Source organism: Narcine bancroftii, chromosome 2 (genome assembly GCF_036971445.1).
Source record: "Narcine bancroftii isolate sNarBan1 chromosome 2, sNarBan1.hap1, whole genome shotgun sequence".
NCBI lineage: Eukaryota > Metazoa > Chordata > Chondrichthyes > Torpediniformes > Narcinidae > Narcine > Narcine bancroftii.
Genome location: NC_091470.1, coordinates 212,959,524 through 212,970,088, shown reverse-complemented (window position 1 = coordinate 212,970,088; position 10,565 = coordinate 212,959,524). Strand labels below are relative to the sequence as shown.

Below are 10,565 nucleotides of genomic sequence, written 5' to 3'. Positions count from 1 at the left end.
ATGTTCTGAACACCCGTCATCACATCCTGGACACTGGCACCAGGGAGGCAACCCACCATCTGGTTGTCTTTATTGTATCTTCTGTCAGTTCTCCTGATCGAATTCCCTATAACTATCACCCTTTTCCTCCTATCCCTACCTTTCTGGGCTACAGACGTTGACACCACACCTCTGCCCACCATAGTCTGACTATCCTCCACTATCTCAAGGTGGAGTACCGATTGCTGAGGATTTTAGACTCAGGTGCTTTCTCTTGAACCCAACCCTCCTTTCCTCCTCCTAATGGTAACCCACTGCCCCTCCTCCCATGGCCCTGTTGTGACCACCTGCCTGTAGCTCCTGTCTACAATAGCCTCATTCTCCCTAACCAGAGAGAGGTCATCGAGTTGCAACTCAAATTCCCTAACTCGGTCCCTTAGACGCTGCAGCTCAGTACACTTTGTGCACACGTGGATGTCTGGGAGATGCGAAGACTCCATGACATCCCATAGGCAGAAAACTGCCCTCACACTCATCCTGCCTCCTTCTCCTCTCACCTTACAAAAGTAAAAAAATAAACAGTTATATATTAAATTAAATATGACTGTCCTTCCTTAGTCCAGACACTCTCGTCCTCAGCCTCTGCTCACCTAAGCCTCTCGAGCCAAAACCTCAAAGACCCACTCCTTCACTATACCACTCACTCACTGGGCCACTCCTCGCTGGCTGCTCCTCTATACTTACCTTCCTTTTATTGGCCCCTTAACCAATTAAGCCCCTCACTCTCTCCAAGCTCCTCCTTCTCCTCCAGATAATCACCTGAACTCCAGTCGCTGCCTCCTCCGACTCTCAGCTCGAATCTGTTCGTTGAGACACTGAAATCCCCAGTTACTGTGCTACCCAAGGTTCTGCCTGCTGGCAGTTCTCTTTTTGACAGAGATAACAACAGTCACAGTAATATTCTGATTCCTGTGGCACTGGTCACTCAGGGTCTGGTATCACACTGTCAATATGACATTGATTGTAAAGGTCAGTGGCCACTAATGTACACTCATTTTGATATTCTGGTCACTGTGATACCGTCATCGCTGCACTTTGCTGTAACTAGGGTTCATTGTGCTGAAATACTCTGGTCACTGAGATTGTGATGTTACTGCTCACCAAAACAATGATCACCATGACATCAGCCATCAAGGCAATAAAGCTCAGTGTCCATCATGTTCATCTGGAGAATGGCACAGACACTCCTCCTCACTGAGATCCTGCTCACTGAGATTTACTGAGATTCTGCCCAATAAGATTCAGGTAACTGAGATTCAGCTCACTGACATTCTGCTCACTGCGATTCTGCTCTGAGATTCACTGAGAGTCCGCTCACTGAGAGTCCGCTCACTGAGAGTCCGCTCACTGAGAGTCCGCTCACTGAGAGTCCGCTCACTGAGAGTCCGCTCACTGAGAGTCCGCTCACTGAGAGTCCGCTCACTGAGAGTCCGCTCACTGAGAGTCCGCTCACTGAGAGTCCGCTCACTGAGAGTCCGCTCACTGAGAGTCCGCTCACTGAGAGTCCGCTCACTGAGAGTCCGCTCACTGAGAGTCCGCTCACTGAGAGTCCGCTCACTGAGAGTCCGCTCACTGAGAGTCCGCTCACTGAGAGTCCGCTCACTGAGAGTCCGCTCACTGAGAGTCCGCTCACTGAGAGTCCGCTCACTGAGAGTCCGCTCACTGAGAGTCCGCTCACTGAGAGTCCGCTCACTGAGAGTCCGCTCACTGAGAGTCCGCTCACTGAGAGTCCGCTCACTGAGAGTCCGCTCACTGAGAGTCCGCTCACTGAGAGTCCGCTCACTGAGATTCCGCTCACTGAGATTCTGCTCTGAGATTCACTGAGATTCCCCTCACTGAAATTCACTGAGATTCTGCTCACTGAGATTCTGCTCACTGAGATTCAACTCACTGAGATTCAACTCTAAGATTTAACTCACTGAGATTCAACTCACTGAAATTCCGCTCACTGAGATTCTGCACTGAGATTCCCCTCACTGAGATTCTGCTCACTGAGATTCCTCTCACTGAGATTCTGCTAAGATTCTGCTCACTGAGATTCAACTCACTGAAATTCTGCTCACTGAGATTCACTGAGATTCAACTCACTGAGATTCTGCTCTGAGATTCACTGAGATTCCACTCTTTGAGATTCACTGAGATTCAACTCACTGAGATTCTGCTCTGAGATTCACTTCATTGAGATTGTGCTCAGTGAGATGCTAATCTCTGAGATTCACAGATTCTGCTCAGTGAGATGCTAATCACTGAGATTCTGCTCAATGAGATTCTGAATGCGAGAAGTACATTCAGCTGATGCTGCTGGTGAGGCTTTGGAGCAGATGGTCACTAAACTCCAGAGCATTCGGGAGGTAGTGGGTGTGATAGAAAGGAGCTACCGGGACACTATTACACCTAGGATACAGGTAGAAGGTAGGTGGATTACCGTTACAAGAGGGAGCATACAGGTAGAGCCTCTCCCCCCACCCCATGAGAGTCCCCCTGTAATACAAGTTTACCATTTTGGATACTGTTGAGGGGGATGACCTACCAGGTACAAGTCATGACAATCAGGTCTCTGGCATGCAATCTGGTGCTGTGGCTAAGAAGGGACAGGGGAAAAAGAGGCAAGCTGTAGTGATAGGGAGTCAATAGTTAGAAAGGTAGATGAGAGGTTGAGTGGAGGAGAATAGGAATCCCAGATGGAACGTTGTCTCCCTGGTGCCAGGGTCTGGGATATCTCAAATCGAGTTCACAGCATTCTCAGGTGATCACCCAGGTGTTGTGGGGACCAAGGATAGAGGTAGAAATGGTGAGGAGGACCCGCAAGGATAATTCAGGCAAAACAAAGACATAAGGTTGCTCTGGCAGATAATGTGAAGGTAAACCCAAAGGGTTTCTACAAGTATATTAAGAGTAAAAAGATAGTAAGGGACAAAATTGGTCCCCTAGAGGATCAGAGAGGTCATCTATGTATGGAGCCTCACAAAACAGTTTTTTTGCATCAGTATTTAGTCAGGAAACTAGCACGGTGTACAAGGAAGGAAGGGAAACAAACAGAAGAGCCGTGGAACAGATGGAAATTCAGGAGGAGGTGTTTGCTGCCTTACAGCAAACAAAGGTAGATAAATTACTTGGGCCGGATATGATTTTCCCTCGGACCTTGAGGGAGGATAGTGTAGAAATTTCAGGAGCCCTGGCAAAAATATTTAAAATGTTCTTGGGCAGGTGTGAGGCCAAATTTGGAATATTGTGGTTGGCACAGACTAGAGGGGCCAAATAGCCAGTTTTCTGTGCTGTAGCATTCTATGGTTTTATTCTGCTCACTGAGATTCACTGAACTTATGCCCACTGAAATTCTTGTCACTGAGATTCATTGAGATTCTTCTCACTGAGATACACTGAGTTTCTGCTCAGTGGGATTCTGGTCACCTAGATTCTAGTCGTTGAAATTTACTGAAATTCTGCTCTGAAATTCTACTCACTGAAATTCGGTGTCAACATTAGCATAGCAGTTATCATCATTGTTTCTGTGCCAGCGATCGAGGCTGTAGCTTGAATAAAAACTCTCACAACTGGAGGGAGAACACACACTTTTATTAGCATAAAAAACAGTAGAGACTTACAAGGGTCTTCAGTAGGCAGGAAACTTGGGTTATATATGGGTAGTTGAGAGTGGAGCCTGGGGCCATCCATCAGCACAACCCATCACCAGTGAATCCCAGTTCACTGTATTCACCCCTTCCTGTAGAATTAGGGTCTGTGGATGAAGACAGAGAACACAGATTCAGCAAAAAAAAATCAGAATATAGACAATTAGAGATTTAGATGATCCAAGGGTCAGGAAATCCTGGAAGAGCGCCTCAGCCTTGGGCTCCCTGGGTCTCCTGGCCACTTCGTAGGGGAGGTACAGTGACCAGAAGGGTCTCTGATTTCATGATGGAGGAGGATGATTCTTTCTTCTGAACCAAATCTCCTAAGGCCCTGATTGGGGGTGCTGAGAAAGGGTTCTGGAACTCATGTGCCTCCTGAGACAACAGACTCTTTGTTTCGATGGGTGCCAGGTGCGTTATAGAGATGGTGTCTTCCCTGCCATCCAGGCATACCTGGGTTTGGTGTGGAGCAGTCTCACCCTCTCCACCAGGATGTCGGTTTTGCTTCTCCTCATGTGCTTTCTTAGGAGGATCGGACCTGGTGAGCCAGGTAGGGAGTATGGTTCCCGATGCTGATCTCCGTTCAAACTTGAGGAAAAGCTCATGAGGATTGGTCGCTGTAATGAGTAGCGACCGGATGGAGTGGAGCATCATGGGTAGGACATCCTGCCAGCACTAGTCTGGAAGACCTCTTCACTTGAGAGACAATTGGATGGCTTTCCAGACCGTGGTTTTCCAACCCCAGGGGTTGTTCCTTGTAGTCCTGTTGGATGTGATGCCCCTCACCAGCAGGTACTGACGTAGTTCCTCGCTCATAAATGATGAGCCTCGGTCTCTATGGATATAGCCAGGATACCTGAACAGGGCAAAAATAGAATCTAGAGCCTTGATAACCAAGGAGGTGGTGGTGTCCGGACATGAAATGATGAATGGGAAGTGGGAGTACTCATCACAGATAGAGAGGAAGAAAGTGTTCACGTTTGTTGAGGGGAGAGATCCCTTAAAATTGACACTGAACCGTTCGAAGGACCTGGATGACTTGATCAGGTGCGCCTTTGCGAGCGGTAGAAGTGCGGCTTGTACTCCGCGCAGACCTGGCAAGACCTGGTCATTTCCTTGATGTCTTCCATGGAGTGGGGAAGATTGCACGCCTTGACAAAATGAGCCATACAGGTAATCCCTGGATGGCAGAGCTCATTATGCAGAGAATGCAGTTGGCCGGTGTGTGCAGAGGCACAGCTTCCTCTGGATAAGACATCTGGATGGTCATTAAGGGGTCCTGTCCAATAGGCAATGACATAATTGAGTTCTATCCTCCACCTAGCAGTCTTGTCATTTTTACTTTTGCTACTCTTGATGTTCACGGTGTCAAAGGCTTTGGTGAGGTCAACAAAGGTGATGTAGAGTCCTTTGTTTTGTTCTCTGCACTTTTCTTGGAGCTGTCTGAGGGCAAAGACCATGTCAGTAGTTCCTCTGTTTGCGCGAAAGCCGCACTGTGATTCTGGGAGAATATTCTCGGCGACACTAGGTATTATTCTATTTAGTAGAATCCTAGCGAAGATTTTGCCTGCAATGGAGAGCAACGTGATTCCCCTGTAGTTTGAGCAGTCTGATTTCTCGCCTTTGTTTTTGTACAGGGTGATGATGGTGGCATCACGAAGATCCTGAGGCAGTTTTCCTTGGTCCCAACAAAGCTTGAAAAACTCATGCAGTTTGGCATGCAGAGTTTTGCCGCCAGCCTTCCAGACCTCTGGGAGGATTCCATCCATACCTGCTGCTTTGCCACTTTTCAGTTGTTCGATTGCCTTATATGTCTCATCCAGGGTGAGGACCTCATCCAGCTCTAGCCTTAGGGGCTGTTGAGGGAGCTGGAGCAGGGCAGAATCTTGGACTGAGCGGTTGTCACTGAAAAGAGATTGGAAGTGTTCTGACCATCGGTTGAGGATGGAGATCTTGTCGCTGAGGAGGACTTTGCCGTCTGAGCTGCGCAGCGGGCTTTGGACTTGGGGTGAAGGGCCGTACACAGCCTTTAGAGCCTCGTAGAAACCCCTGAAGTCGCCAATGTCCGCGCTGAGCTGGGTTCGTTTGGCGAGGCTAGTCCACCACTCATTTTGGATTTCCCGGAGTTTGCGCTGAAGATGGCTGCATGCGCGACGGAAGGCTTGTTTCTTCTCTGGACAGGACGGCTTTGTAAGGTGAGCCTGGTGGGCAGCTCGCTTCTTTGCCAGCAGCTCCTGGATTTCCTGGCTGTTTTCGTCAAACCAGTCCTTGTTTTTCCTGGAGGAGAAGCCCAGTACCTCTTCAGTGGATTGCAGTATGGTAGTCTTCAACTGATCCCAGAGGGTTTCAGGGGACAGGTCCGTGAGGCGGGTTGCATCGTCAAGCTTTGCTTTGAGGTTTGCCTGGAAGTCTCCTCTCGCTTCGTCTGACTGCAGGTTTCCAACATTGAACCACTTTCTGGGGGCTTTACTGTTCCTGGGCTTTGGCTTGAAGTGAAGGTTGAGCTTGCAGCGAACCAGCCGGTGGTCAGTGTGGCATTCCGCGCTAGGCATAACCCTGGTGTGCAGCACATCTCATTTGTCACTTTCTCGCACCAGGATGTAGTCCAGGAGGTGCCAGTGTTTGGATCGGGGATGCATCCAGGTGGTCTTAAGGCTGTCCCTCTGCTGAAAAAGGGTGTTTGTAATGACAAGCCGCTGTTCTGCGCAGAGCTCCAACAGGAGGCGCCTTGCACTTGCCGACGCCATGCTTGCCCAGGATTCCTGGCCAGGTTTCTGAGTCTTTGCCGACACGAGCATTGAAGTCGCCCAGGATGACAACCTTGTCGGCTGTAGGGGTGCGTTGAAAGGGCTTTGGCAAATACTAGAGCGCATCGGATGTCCCCCAAAGTTCCTCAACATGATTATCCAACTGCACGAAAACCAACAAGGTCGGGTCAGATACAGCAATGAGCTCTCTGAACCCTTCTCCATTAACAATGGCGTGAAGCAAGGCTGTGTTCTCACACCAACCCTCTTTTCAATCTTCTTCAGCATGATGCTGAACCAAGCCATGAAAGACCCCAACAATGAAGACGCTGTTTACATCCGGTACCGCACGGATGGCAGTCTCTTCAATCTGAGGCGCCTGCAAGCTCACACCAAGACACAAGAGAAACTTGTCCATGAACTACTCTTTGCAGACGATGCCGCTTTAGTTGCCCATTCAGAGCCAGCTCTTCAGCGCTTGACATCCTGCTTTGCGGAAACTGCCAAAATGTTTGGCCTGGAAGTCAGCCTGAAGAAAACTGAGGTCCTCCATCAGCCAGCTCCCCACCATGACTACCAGCCCCCCCACATCTCCATCGGGCACACAAAACTCAAAACGGTCAATCAGTTTACCTATCTCGGCTGCACCATTTCATCTGATGCAAGGATCGACAATGAGATAGACAACAGACTCGCCAAGGCAAATAGTGCCTTTGGAAGACTACACAAAAGAGTCTGGAAAAACAACCAACTGAAAAACCTCACAAAGATAAGCGTATACAGAGCCGTTGTCATACCCACACTCCTGTTCGGCTCCGAATCATGGGTCCTCTACCGGCATCACCTACGGCTCCTAGAACGCTTCCACCAGCGTTGTCTCCGCTCCATCCTCAACATCCATTGGAGCGCTTTCATCCCTAACGTCGAAGTACTCGAGATGGCAGAGGTCGACAGCATCGAGTCCACGCTGCTGAAGATCCAGCTGCGCTTGATGGGTCACGTCTCCAGAATGGAGGACCATCGCCTTCCCAAGATCGTGTTATATGGCGAGCTCTCCACTGGCCACCGTGACAGAGGTGCACCAAAGAAAAGGTACAAGGACTGCCTAAAGAAATCTCTTGGTGCCTGCCACATTGACCACCGCCAGTGGGCTGATATCGCCTCAAACCGTGCATCTTGGCGCCTCACAGTTTGGTGGGCAGTAACCTCCTTTGAAGAAGACCGCAGAGCCCACCTCACTGACAAAAGGCAAAGGAGGAAAAACCCAACACCCAACCCCAACCAACCAATTTTCCCCTGCAGCCGCTGCAACCGTGTCTGCCTGTCCCGCATCGGACTTGTCAGCCACAAACGAGCCTGCAGCTGACGTGGACTTTTACCCCCTCCATAAATCTTCGTCCGCGAAGCCAAGCCAAAGAACTCTTGATGTTATTGAATATAAATGTGACACAATGCTGGTCAGTGAGAAACATAAATTTTCTACCAGACAGATAGTGCCTCCAGTGCCTGATGGCCTCTATCATGGCTTGAGCCTCTTTCTCCACAGAGCGATTCCGGAGCTTGTGGCCTTGCAGGGTCCAGGAGAAAAATGCAACTGGCCTGTCTGCCTGGTTAAAAGTAGTGGCCAAAGCCACATTCAATGCATCACTTTCCACTTGGAAAGGTACATTCTTGTCCACTGCATGCATTGTGGCTTCAGACAAGGGTAAAAACTGTTTGGGCTTTAGCCGAGAGGGGAAAAGTAGTGGATTTTAAAAGGGGGTGAACCACTGGGTGCAATATGAGGTAAAACCTCTCCTCACAGCTTTCATGTCCCTTGGAATAGGGAGCTCTAACAGGGGGAGCATCCTAACAGGGTCAGGGCCAATAATACCATTCTCTACCACATAGCCTAGGATAGCCAGTCGTTTAGTCCTGAACACACACTTGCTGGAGTTATAAGTGAGGTTCAGGGCTTTCGCCGTGTGGAGAAAGCTCTGAAGGTTGGCATTATGATCCTCCAAAGTGTGGCTAGAGATGATGACATTATCAAGGTAGCGGAAGGTAGCCTTCAACCTGTACTCATCCACCATCCTGTCCATCTGCCTCTGGAAGATGGAAACCCCAGTGGTAATACCAAAAGGAACCCTCTGGAATTGATAGAGATGACAGTTAGCCTCAAATGCAGTGTAGGGTAGGGATGGTCCTGGGAATAGATTGGCAGCTGGTGATAGGCAGCTTTCAGGTCAATGGTCGAATAGACCCAATACTGCGCAATATCATTCACCGTGTCCGAAATTTGAGTAAGGGGGCATGCGTCCAGGAGTGTGGAATGATTAATTATTTGCCTGGACCACTACTTGCACTCTCCACGGGCTAGTGCTGGGTTCAATGATTTTCTCATTGAGCAAGTGTTGAGTCTTTGATTTTATGAACTCCGGATCAGCAGCACTGCACTGCCTGCTTTTCGTAGCAATCGGCTTGCAATCTGGAGACAGGTTTGAGAAGGGGACAGGGGGTCAATATTAAGTGTGGAGAGCTGCATGTGGGCTCCAATTTTAATGGCCCTGGATTCTGAACCATTATGGGAGGGAGGGGACCAGAATACCCCAAGGTGACACAGGAAGTTCAAACCCAGCAGCACACAAATCATTCAGCACATACAACCAAAGTTTACAAAAGACCCCACCTTCAAAAGACAATGTTCTTGGATACGAGTCAAGTGTGAATGAGACTCTGGAAATAAATGGTCATTGGAAGGATACCGTTTAAGTTTGTATTTCCGATGAGTCTGAGAATCTATGAAACATTCAGTACAGCCAATGTCAATTAAACATCTAGTTGGGTGTCCGTTTACCTTGACAGTCACTACAGAGTTGCTGAGTTGATGTGGTCCATCTTAATCCAGAAGCATCAATGACAGGATCCTGGAGATCCATAGTTCTCCTGCTCGAGCCGCCCCCTCCTTCCTGATGCACCAGCAGGCAAGATGGTGTTGTCCTTGTGGTGCAGCAAGATGGCCCCCTGACAATGATGGGGCTAAATTTGGATTCAAATCGCAGCAAGATGGCTGCCGAGTCTTTTCGTGCTGTTTTCCCATTGCCACCCTCCTTTGGCGAGTAGCGCAGCAAGTAGGTTCTGGTGAGTTTGGGGCTGAGAGTGATGGCTTGGGGCTGGAGTCAGAGGCAGAAGCTGTGCAGGCTGTGGATTTCCCCTGCGTTCCCTTTGTGCAGTAGACCCTCACGCAGTGTCCCCTCTTACCACAGCTGGAGCTGACAGAGCCCTTAGCTAGGCATCGAGAGTGAGGATGCTGGCTTCTACCACAGAAGAAGCACATTCTAGTGCGGGAGAGACCATGGTCATGGTCGCTGTAAACGACTGGCTATCCTAGGCTATGTGGTAGAGAATGGTGTTATTGGCCCTGGCCCTGACCATGCTTCCTAGCATGGGAGGGAGCTGCCATTTCATACAGGCACTTCTTGGCAAGAGTCCACAGGTCAAGCAGATAGTCATCGATGGTCTCTCCAGGCTGCTGCCAACGTAGAGCGAGTCGATGCCTTACTAGGACCTTGTTTTGTGACTTCAGGTACCGAGCCTTCAAAGCCTCGATGGCAGCATCATAAGTTGCACAGTCCCGAATGACTGTGTACACCTTAGTCCCTACCCTGGATACGAGGGTCAACCCCTTGAGTTCATCAGTGTTGAACACATCCCTGGTCGCGTTCAGGTAGGCCTGGAAGCAGTCCAGCCAGTAAGCAAACTCCTCAGCAGCACCTGGGGACAGATGGTCAATCAGGAGCAAACTCGGCTTGAGCAGCTCCTCCATCCTCTAGTTAATAAGCTAATAAAATTGTAGCGCGAATAAAAGCTCTCACGACTGGGGGAAGAACACACGCTTTTATTAGCTTATAACAAAGGGTAGGGTCTTTCAAGGGTCTTCAGTAGGGCTCAGGGTTTAGGTGGGAAACCTGGGTTATATATAAGTCGATGGGGGTTGAGCCTGGGGAAGGAGCCAGCCATCAGCACAAACTATCACCAATGAATCTCAGTTCACTGCAGGGGCTAGATTTCGAATCCTGCTCTGTCTGTAAAGAGTTTTTACATTTTCCACATGTCAGCATGGGTTTTCCCGGGGCCTCCTGTTTCTTCTCACCATTTGAAGTGCAGG

At 49.3% G+C, this 10,565-nt stretch overlaps 1 long non-coding RNA gene across 1 annotated transcript in view; it reads left to right on the top strand.

Annotated features, from left to right (window-relative positions):
- Positions 1-1,162: 1,162 nt before the first annotated feature.
- The window catches only part of LOC138755062 (uncharacterized), a 62,448-nt gene continuing 53,045 nt past the window's right edge, over positions 1,163-10,565 (top strand). The window contains exon 1 of the long non-coding RNA XR_011352012.1: positions 1,163-1,284. This is a non-coding gene — a long non-coding RNA (uncharacterized lncRNA). The remainder of the gene's footprint in view (positions 1,285-10,565) is intronic.